General features: G+C 42.0%; 1 pseudogene; it reads right to left on the reverse strand.

The window, feature by feature from the left end:
• Positions 1-10,464, reverse strand: part of LOC116697351 (copper-transporting ATPase 1-like) — a 13,123-nt pseudogene extending 2,659 nt beyond the window's left edge.
• Positions 10,465-11,343: the final 879 nt, after the last annotated feature.

An 11,343-nucleotide genomic window follows, 5' to 3' on the forward strand; every position in this document is an offset into this window, starting at 1 on the left:
CTGCGTGATGACATTTCATACGCCCATTGGCTGCGTGCAGTTTGCCATCAAACCAGCGCGAGAAACCATGGAAACGAACGGAGCCAGAGCAGGGAGCACAGACTGAAAGAAGTCGTATTGAAGAGAGCCTTGCTGGGAGAAGCCTCACTTTAATGAAGACGTCTGAGTTGGAGAAGACGCAGGTACTTTTGCGAAATGCCCACGCCATTGGAAAAAAGGGCAGGCCTTTTACCGACTTCGCATGGATGTGTGAGTAAGTGAATTAACGTTACTATTTACATGTTTTAGAAACAGTGTATTTTATACAATCCTGAGTGCTTCCATAGACACAGATGAAACTTTGTTTGATGGTTTCAAAAAGAAGAAAAAAAATGTCACTAAAATGTACTGTGTTGTAGGCGCCAACAGTGGCTTCATTTACACAAAAAATGTATTTCAGTGTGGACAGGAAGAAAGGCTTGAAGATAGGAGAGACATACACAAACGACTATCAGGCTAAAGAGTTCATACACTACATAGTAGAGGATGAGAGAAGAAAGATGAGGGCAAGATTATCAGATGGCAAGTTCATCTCGGTCATGTCAGATGGATCCCTCGACAGTGCAGTTATGGAAGAAGAAATGGTCTACGTCAGGAGTGCCAGTGAGGGGAAAGTCAAAGTTGATTTTGTCTCGGGGTAAAAGCTGTCTCAAAGCCAGATGCTACAAATATAGCTGAAGCAGTGTGCAGTATAATGGAAAGTGGAGTCAGCACTGATTGGAAGAACAAGCTAGTGGCAATCACCACAGATGGAGCATCTGTAATGACAGGAGTAAACAATGGTGTCGTTACAAAACTGCGTGCAGACAGACCAAGTGCTGGGGATCCATGCATGGCCCATAAGCAGAGCTTGCCTTCTCAGACGGATAAGAAAAATGTGATGGCCGGAAAGTTGAGGACCTGTTGAGGACTCTATACCTTATATCATAAGAGTGGAGTGAACAGGGCCAGCCTAAAACACTACAGGGAGCTCCACATGAAGGCTTTGATGCCAACCAGAGGAGGTGGAACCCGGTGGCTACCACATCTCTTCAAAGCACTTGACAATTTTCTCAGGGGATATGCTGGCATTGTACGCCACTTGGAGAAGGTATGTTAATTCATAGCCTACTAAAACCAGCAGTGTAGATTTAGGATTATTTAATGTTTGCTTTATTTTCTGTTAATCAGTTTTAAATGCTGTCTGATATAATGCAGTTGTTTTGCTTGTAGTCCCAGGAGGCCACGAACGTCAATGCTGTTCTGAGGGCAAAAACCAAGGGGTTCCTCAACATTGGCAAGGATGGTGGAGTGCTCAGGTTTTGCTGCCTTCTCCATGACACCATCTATCAACTGAGCAACCTCTCCAAGTCACTGCAGAGGTCAGTGTCAACCATGGCTGAAGCTCAGAGCTGCCTTTCCTCCACTCAGGTTGTCAAGACACAATCCAAATTTGATGCCATATTTTAATAACTAAAGGTGCATAATGCACATTGTCTCTCTCACACTGCTACAGGAAACTTTGAGCAGACCTGGCCTACTGTGAACAGAATGCGCGCCATCGGTGTCCTGTGTCCTTGATCTTTTTGATGCTCCTGACCATCCCTGCAACTACAGCTGACTGTGAAAGAGGGTTCAGTGTTATGAAGAAGGTAAAGAGTGACTGGCGCTCCGCCTAAAGGTGAAACCCTCTCTGCCTTCTTAAAACCAAGTTGTGCTCACCTGGCATCAAAGACTTTGATCCAACAAAGCCATTAGATCTGGCATGTGACAGTTTGCGCTCACGCAGGCCTGATTTGTGCGCAAACATGGACCAAAAGAAATAGAGGGTGGCTCAGATTCTGATGACACCTCGAAGAAGAAGAGCTCTGAAGACATAGTTTCGATAGATAGATAAACCAAACTGTAATGAAATGTTTGCACTTTGTGTTATTTTTTATTGTATTGTACTTTATGTACTTTTAATGCCAACAATGTTAATAAATTAACAAATGCATTCAGTGGCACTAGTATTTCACCGGAAAAAAGGCTAGTGGTAGTTCTGATTGGCTAGTAACTTTAGAAAGTCACCAGCCAAATTGGCTGGTAACAAAAAAGTTAATTTAGAACCTGCAACATCATACAAGACTTGATATTGTTTAAGAATTTACTTTCTGCAATAGCGTGATAATATCTTGGTTTGATATTACAGTTTTTTGGTTATAAATGCAACATTGCAGTTCACATCACCTAGCTCTATAACCCCCCTGTCCATACCTGCTCAGCAATGGCTCGTGCGGTCTTGCTGTTGTCTCCGGTCATCAGCACAACTTCCAGACCCATGCTGGTCAGAGTGCGGACTGCCAGCTCAGCCTCTGGTTTTACTGTGTCTGCTAGGCTTCATCGCACACAGCAGATCTACGTACAAATGAAAATTTAACAAAAGAATACAAGTAGTTTTAGACAAGAACAAAACAGTTTGCAGTCAGAAAATGATGGCAAATGTCTAAATTTCATGTTTAACAGTACTACTCATGTCTACACGCTACTAGAAAGCAGTGCATCCTCTGCGCTCATGCTTATCATGGCCTCATCTAGATCTGGTCTGAACTGCAGGCAATTCCTCCATCCACTCTCTATTGCCAATCAGGACAACATAGGAGGCTGTCTGGACATGGCCTGAACACAGATCATTTGACTTAGACAACATTTACTGCAGCTGTATCACAAACTACCTAAATTCAGATTTAAGGACTACATAAAAATGTTTCAGTATTTCTGCCGAATACACAACTAGAAAAATATGTTTCCCAATACTTTGTGGCTGTGGGTCCATGATAGTGGATGGGAGCTGGGGGACATCTGGTTATCGCTGATCTGGACCAGAACACTGTTGCGCTGGTTGTTGTCCTCGCTGTCGCTGTCGCCTGTTTCAGCAGGTTCTCTGTGTTGCTGACCTGACATCGGAGCCACAGCCGGCACTGCCTGAAAGTCGGTGCAGGCACCAAGAGACTCCGTGCCAAGCTCTGCACAGAGTGTAATGGATGCTTAACAACATATTTCTAGAGATTTCAAGGATCATGTGGAGGATCTGAGAATTTGCCCAAAGTGCATTGCTAGGTTAAATTGTGGTACAGACCAACCTGTTTGCAGTATTTGGTGATAGCAGCTCCCAGAGGGTGTTCACTGTGGTTCTCAGCGGTGCCCACGATAGCCAGCAGTCGGGAACAAGGCATTTTGTTCCCCTCCACAACATCTTGACTTCGACAACCGTTGGAGCACCATACGTGATGGTCCCAGTCTTATCAAACACCACCGTCTGGACTGCCAATAAAAGGAGATTGATCCAATTGAAACAGATGTACAAGCAGGTGCATTTCATAAGAGTAATATCTAGACTAATGTGGTTTTGTAAACCCAGAAATCAGAGCCCTTTATAATGTTCGTATTACATAGGCTGGACTACTAGGGGTGTCAGAACATCATCATCATCAACACACCTTATGCGCCATCTCAATGGCTCTCCTCCCTTAATCAGGATGCCATTTTGGGCTCCAACCCCTGTCCCCACCATGAAGCTGCGGGGTTGCAAGCCAAGGGAACATGGACATGCTATGCATAATACAGTAATGGAGGCCTGGAAGGCGAAGCGAATCACTGCCGGCCCTGGAAATGCTCTTGTTGTATCTGCAGGGAGGAAATGGGCTTTTAGCTTTACTTTTACATCATAAAGAAAATACAGTTCAATAGAATTTAGAACAATAGCAGCTGCAATGTCATTTAGTCATTTCTGTTTTATAATCAGTAAAAAATATATAAATAATTAAGAAGAAAAGATGTAATTACCTGATGCTATACTGAGTCGTGGACAATCAAGATATCAAGATTGATTCTTTAAGCTGTACCAATAAGTGTTGTCATATTTGCAAATAAAAATGTAAATTAAAAAAAAGATATCAAGATTGAAAAGACTTACAGGAAAGTACTTCTCCACTAGAGAGAAGTCTAAAAACCCAATGATGATCCAGGCAATCAGCGTGAGGAGGGATATGCCAACAATGAATGGTACAAGTAGCCACTGATCTTATCTGCATATTGCTGGATGGGAGCCTAAAAACATAAATGTCAGGAATAAACACCTGAGCATTTAATGAAAACATGAAAGCAGGTAGACACTGCAGATCCACACCATATAATTTACCTTTGAAGCTGAGCCTCTCTACCAGTGACAATCGAGACAGCGTGGTGTCCATGCCAACATGTGGAGCACTGAGAGAAGAGCCATTCTGGTAATGGAGCCTGCAATCACAGAGCCCGGGCTTCTTAGTCATGGCATGGCCTCACCTGGTGTCACAAAGCAACAGCTGGTCAAAACACAACAGTCAGAGGCAGTAGGAAACAGGAGCAGGACATCTAGAGAATATACTGCAGTTTTGGCAGAAACCATGGCTCAGATAACCAAAGAATACGTTTGTTAGAACTGGTAATTTATCTGATTGAATACGGTACTAAGATGTGACAAATTAAGGCTAATTATTGTGTGGTACATTGTCCATGGCTCACTTAAACTGAATAGTTACATTTTAGTATGTTATTGCCACCCCTATGATCAAACATAGATCATTTGCGGTGACCACCTGTGATCAAAGACTCATCAGCCATGGAGTGTCCCTCGAGACCCTCCATCTACTGGAAACTTCCCTCCAGGAACCACTTTCACCACATCGCCCCTTTGCACCAGCTCAACACACCTGCTCCTCACTGGAAGACACCAGTGTCGAACATGTAAATTATGTAAAAAAAATACAGTGTTGAAAAATACTAGATTACTACTATACCATTTCTGTTATTGTTAATAGCCAGATTTCTCAGAAGGATTTCTGAAATCTAAGTACCAGATTGAAAAGTATTATTTTATTTTTATTTCACACATTGGCACTGGGTGATGCTAGAAATCTAAATAAGCTATTTTAGGCGTGACTAGGGTGTATTAGACGACACAAGAGATTCAAACTGGGGATTATATTTGAATCTCAGTTTGAGTGTATACATTTGAGCTAATTTTACAGTGGAAAATCCCTTGCACTCTTTTGTATATCCCATTAGACCTTTTAATGACATTTCAAGTGCAAACATTACGTTATGTTGTATTCTAAAACCAAATGAAGATATAAAGGGTTAACAAAAATAGAGCAAAGAGTACCTGAGAAGGGACTTGTCACTGCTGAGAGTGACCACTGTGGCCTCAGTCGCTTGTAAGACATCAGCTTGGACAAAGCCTCAGATGTCTTGCTCTGGATTGAAGCAGATTTACAATTGACTAATACATTCAATTGCATTCATGTCATAGATATAATAATGAGCCAAACCTTGGCTATCTGCTCCAGCCACCGCCCCAGGGAGATGAAGACAAAGAGCAAGGCGGTGTGTCGAAGAAGGATGGGGTTGACTTTTGCCTTCCACCATGGCCACTATAAGGACGACCAGTGAGAGGTAAAGGCAATGGTGGTAGCAGAATATTAGCACATCCATGTTGGCAGATCCGTGTTTGAGTGCTTTGTAGGCTTGAATGTAGAAGTACGACCTCCAATAAACAAAGAGAGGAAAAACAGAAAAGCTTGTATTGACTCAAACTCTTCTAAATCTATTTGCATGTGCTGCTGAAATTTCTATATCCCATTTCCTGGAAGTGCAGTTAATCCCTCGGATTTACCTGTACAGGCACACAAAATAGGAAGGAGAGGAGGTTCATGATGGAGAGGCCATGGAGTAGCTGTCTCTCCAGGAAACATGGTGGCATGGTAATGGTTGCGGTCCTCGACTGTGGCGTTGTGTTGATGTGAAACATTCATGTAGTGGTCCATGATAATCATGTAGGTCATCATCCCATTACAGGCACACAGAAAATCAAGTCACCAGGAAAGATTTCCTCCACCTTATAGAGCAGAGACAGTTGTGCATTAGAAAATGTAATTATTTTGTTCTGTGATCTAGGTTTTAACTTTTTACAGTGGGACAAAGAATATGTACATGGAGATTCTTCATCCTTATTCTAAGCATCGACCCACAAACCCTGCATATGTTGCCCATAATGCTGAAGAAACAAAGCCAGTGCTTGTATATAAAGTATAATATAACAGTTACAGAAATAATAACATGCCCCCCTTCCCATCCTATTCCCCATATATTTACATTTTTCAAAAATTGATCGCCCATCTACAGTTCACCAGTTGACATGAAACCAGGCGCGTAGTCAGATAATGGACCAGGGCGGCACTGGCCGCCCACTTTACACACCGGAGATTTCTTGATCCTGTCACTGCTGTGGACTCGATACACTGCATTTCATTATATCTTTCATAAATCAAACAATGCTTGGCTGAAGTTTTTATTCTAGAATATTTCTTTACTGTGCTAGCGCATTTGCACATCTGACCGTAGTCTTGAAGCAACATTCTGTTATGAATGCACAAAGGATATGTTACATCGGCAATTTCTGTCTGATGTGGGCTATTTTATGTCATGCAGTATGTAAAATCCTTCTCCTCTGCTGTTGTTTCATATTTAGTGGTCACCTTTGTGCAATAAGATGGTTAATTTTAACAAATATATATAGCCTGAAAAGCTTAAAACCAACAGGTTTTTGCTATATTGTTGTGTACAAACTTTTAGCTATTGGTTGAGCATGTTGTGAAGGTTCTGCTATTGCCTTGTATGCAGATATGTTGGAAGGTAAAATACTTTTTTACAGTTTGTACTTTTTGCTACTTTGTCTTTTTGAAAATGACCTACTCACTTTTGTACTGGTCCGCCCAAATACTATTTCTGCCTACGCTACTGCATGAAACTCTCCAAAGCCTTAAACAAGGCTTCATTTATATTTTCCTGGCAGTAATGTTTCAAGCTATTTGTAGTTCTAGAGAAGTGGTGTGGTTTTTTTACAGACTGCATTGAGAAATGTTGAGTGGGGGTGTTTTCTCCACTGACAACCTTATTAACAGCTGCCGATTTTATTGAGGTATCATTTTAAAAAGAAATTAAAAATTGGATTAAAATGATAGACGTAATTGAGGGCTCTTTTATGTTCTTATGTGGAAAAAACAAAATGCTACTTACTGCGTACTCTTTGTGTGGTCCAGGTGACTGGCAGTGCGGTCGCCTTTACCAAAGATGCTCAAACCCCAGATTCTACAAACAAAGTCAAACACTGATCAGATTTACTCTTGATTTAGCACTTCATATGAAAGGTATTCCAAATTTTCTGGTTTGCAGGAATATCAATTGGTGCAAAATAAGGAACATTTAAATAACTGAACAAATGTTAAATAACCGACGTAATAATACCTCGATCAGCTTGATGATGTCTCGCGGCCCTTTAATTTCTGAGTCATACTAATGTGTGCTTTGTTGGTTGCCCAGGCAACAGAGGCATATATAATCCCTTTTCTCTCATGAGGCTGGATTCGATTTTGTGAACACAAGAGGCACACGTCATTCCCCTGACCTGAAAAAAAGGAGCAGTCAAGTGAAAGGGAAATATATTTAAGAGTACAAAGTGAGGAACAGACATGATTCATACATCTAATGAAAACGAGGTTGCCTGTATTACAATCTTCTAAATCAGAGATTAAAATGTTTATTTATGGATTCATATTGTGGAAATAAAACTGTGAATGCATCTTATCTTTTTAATGTAACAAACAATACACCTGAGTGTTCACCACTAGTTCTAGTTTTCCATCTGAACCTTCATAGTTCTCCATAACGGAGGCAGTGAAGCCCAGCTCTTCCACACTCAGCTATCTTCCCCGGGTCAATGAGCTCAGGATTATATCGCACCTCTGCTTTACTAGCCATAGTGCTACCAGAACTGAGTAGATACCTGCACAACAGTAAAGACTTTCTTTAGCCCTGCTGAAATCAATGAGATACAATCACTAAAAAAAAATGTAATACTAGATGTTTTTACAAACCATGTTCATTCTTGAGTTTCTCCGATGTTTGCCACACAGAAGCACAAGTCATCCTCCAATTTGGAGAAGCATTTAGAGTGTGAGTCTCCTTGCGTCCTGTGGGGTTTCTTTGTGTAGGTCACTGTCCAGCTCCTTATCTTTCGAATGTGCTAGACTCGAAGACTAAGAGACTGCAATTTGGTGCAGGGCAGCAGAGAATTGGTCTCTGTAGACACAAATTATAGTTTTTAAAAGACAAATTTGCAGTTAGGTCTGATGTCTCAAAATCAGAGCTCACTACCCCCACTGCTGACAAGCATCCAAAGGCAACAGAAGAAGCTTTAGACTATCTGCAGGAAATTTTTAGTCAAAAACAAAGAAATTAGCCGACCTCAACAACCACTCCACTATCCTCTTACCAGGTAGGAAGGCATCAAAGCCATGTCTCTATAGCCTCCCTCAGCTCCTCTGGTGTGGTCAGGAGGGATCATACTCAAAAGTCCCCTGGTGATCAGCAAGGAAACCGGGCTGACATCACCCCTTCCTTTGGGAGATCATGCCTTCAATGGACTGGACACAGGAGTTGCATGTCATACCCTCAATGTGAATTTAACTACGGATGCTAAAGGCTGGGTAATACAAGGCTGGGAGGCAGCAGGTTTGGCCTGGGTTGCACGTGCAGGCCTAGATGGCAAAAAAGTAGGCGTGGGTGATAGGAAACAGGACTGAGAGGCCCAGAAGGTCCCAGGGTTGAATCTTAAAGTTTCCTGGAGGGAGCTCCTCAATGCCTGCTGCAACTGAGTCACAGGGCCTTAGAGGATCGTAGCAGATGGAGGCCTTCTCCTTCCGAGAGACCTCCACAGAAGAGACACCAGGAGCTTAGAGATATTGTCTTGGATATTCACCACGCACGAACGGCAGTGCATGCCTTTCACCCTGAGCGTGACAAGTGTTGTGTCTATGAGACTTCGCTCTCCTCTGTCTCTGATGGTGAGAAGAGACAGTTTGTTTTGGAGAATCAACAAGACGTTCAATTTCGCTGGGGGACAGTGCAGAGGACGAGGCTTAGACTTGACAAATGCCTTGAAGCCGGCCACAACAATCTGGTCGGTGATGGTTTGGATAGTGATGAGGTAAGGCAGATACACGATTGCAGCTTCCTGAGTCTCTAAACAACTGTGTGAGAATAAAAGGCATGACAAAGTTAAAAAAATCAAAGCATAAAGGACTTTATAAAAAGACTATTTCACTAGAACGGAGTGCATTTTGGAGATGACAAGATTGAAATAAATGAGGTATACAAAACAACTCTTAAAACCACTAAAAAACAAATTGCATACATGAAATATGTTCAATCACATCAAAACAACATTTAGTACAAGTCTGTTATTTTGAGATCCTCAGGCAGGGGTCTTTCAAAACTTTGAACTAGAGAGGACAGGGCTCTGTAACAACCTGCCTGAGGAAATTAGGTTGTCTGACATTTTTTAAAGAAAAAAAACACACTTTCTTTGGAGATACTGTAATTCAGTATTGATGTGTCTTTTTATTTCTGTTCAAATACGGAGTAACATCTAATGCTTTTATAATTCATTATTAATGTGCTGCATGTGTGAAGCACTTTGTAACTGGGTTTTTAAAGTGTCCCTGAGCAAGACAACTGAACCCCAAGTTCTTCCATGGACGCTGTATGGGTAGCGGTCCACTGCTCCTATACTTAGGATGGGTTAAATGCAGTATACAATTTCACTACATTGTCTGTGTGTATATGACAATTAAGATAAAGTTCAATACTAGTGGAAGGATTTCTTTGCAAAAACATGGGGGAACCTGGAAGCCTGACAAACGACAGGACAGTCATGATGCGCCATTCCTAGTGCAGAGACTGTTCCAATATTGAGTTCTAGCTCAGGCAGTGAAGCAAACACTGACCACAAGCATGTGAACAGTTCAAGTACATCCTTTGATCCTTTCAATCCCTTTCAGTTTCCAATCTTCCCTTCAAAGTGGTGGTGCAGGAGAGTGACAGGTCATTCCTTCAATGCTCAACTTAGGAGTGAAACCCTCCCGTGGTGGTGTGAGATGGAGACAAAGTTTGGCCTTTTTGCATTTGGCCGCTGGGTGTGGGACCTCCAGAGGCTTTACACTGGCACACCACCTCACTCAGCTGCTGCAAAGAAGTCAGGGAAGGAACAAAGGTAACAGTGAAACCCATGAGAGCTGGGCTCTCTCTGACATCCAACACTCCCTGAATCTGGGATAGCTTCTCCAAAGCCTCTGTGGGTTGCAGGTGTCAGGCAGGAGGTGGGGATCAGTTGGGTCATCTGTAGAGACGGGTTTGGGCTGTGCTGGAGCCTGATAAGACTGATTCAAAGCCCATGTCTCGATGGCCTCGACAGAGACTCTGGCCCTGTTGGCTGTGGTCAAATATGACAGTGGCACTCTTCTGCTCTAAGGATACCTACAAAATAAATGTCAAGGTATGGGTTAACAAAGAGTAATTTGCACAGGGCATCTGCGCTTCTTTGCGCAGAATCACTAACTGCACCTTAATGAATGTTGTTTGCCTTGGGCAAAGATCTGGATTAAGTATGTAATTATGGTAGATATGTATTTCTAACATTTATTGTTGAGTCTCAATCTAATGATTTACTTAGATAGTGTTCAAACAAATTCTTGCCTCACGTGACATAACCACATCCTTCAATTCCATTTCTGTTAACAGCATTTTTACAGCCACACCGTTTTAGTATAAAAGAAGTGGTAAAGATTAGTCTATGGCCTTGGTGAGCTCACAGCATGTTCTGACAGCCCTTACTACTCTTCTTTTGCAAAAGAGGAACCATGTGACACAGTAAAAGGATCACTTGACTGAACCACTAATTTACGAACCACAGTGGGGGTTTATTGTAAGTGAGCATGCCTGCCTGTGGATTAACATTTTTGTTTCTGAAAATGGAGAAAAGGGGGAGGCAATGAATGAGACAATGACTGCAACATCTATTTACTTCTCCCAGATCATGTTTATAAATTAACTTGAAAGACCCAGAACCTAATTCTCTTAAGACATAAATGACAAAACTAAATGACATTTCCTGTGGGTACAGGCTTCATATCGACCTGCTGTTCACAGTCCTGCAAAGGGCAGAGCTCTATTGGGAACACACTATTACATTATCTCTCATTTAACCCCACCTAAGGGGTAAAAACACAATAATCAAAACAGCAGAACAGAGCTATTGCAATTTAGCTGCGTCTCTATGGCTACACTTGATGTACTTAGTTGTAAATCAGACCAGCTAGTCCTGAGGAAGTCAGACTGTTGGATTAATCAAATTGCATTTACTGCAAATGGCAGGAAACCCATTAGCTTAGTACTAATGTTTGTAAATCG

This window comes from Etheostoma spectabile, chromosome 10 (assembly GCF_008692095.1).
Source record: "Etheostoma spectabile isolate EspeVRDwgs_2016 chromosome 10, UIUC_Espe_1.0, whole genome shotgun sequence".
Classification (NCBI taxonomy): domain Eukaryota; kingdom Metazoa; phylum Chordata; class Actinopteri; order Perciformes; family Percidae; genus Etheostoma; species Etheostoma spectabile.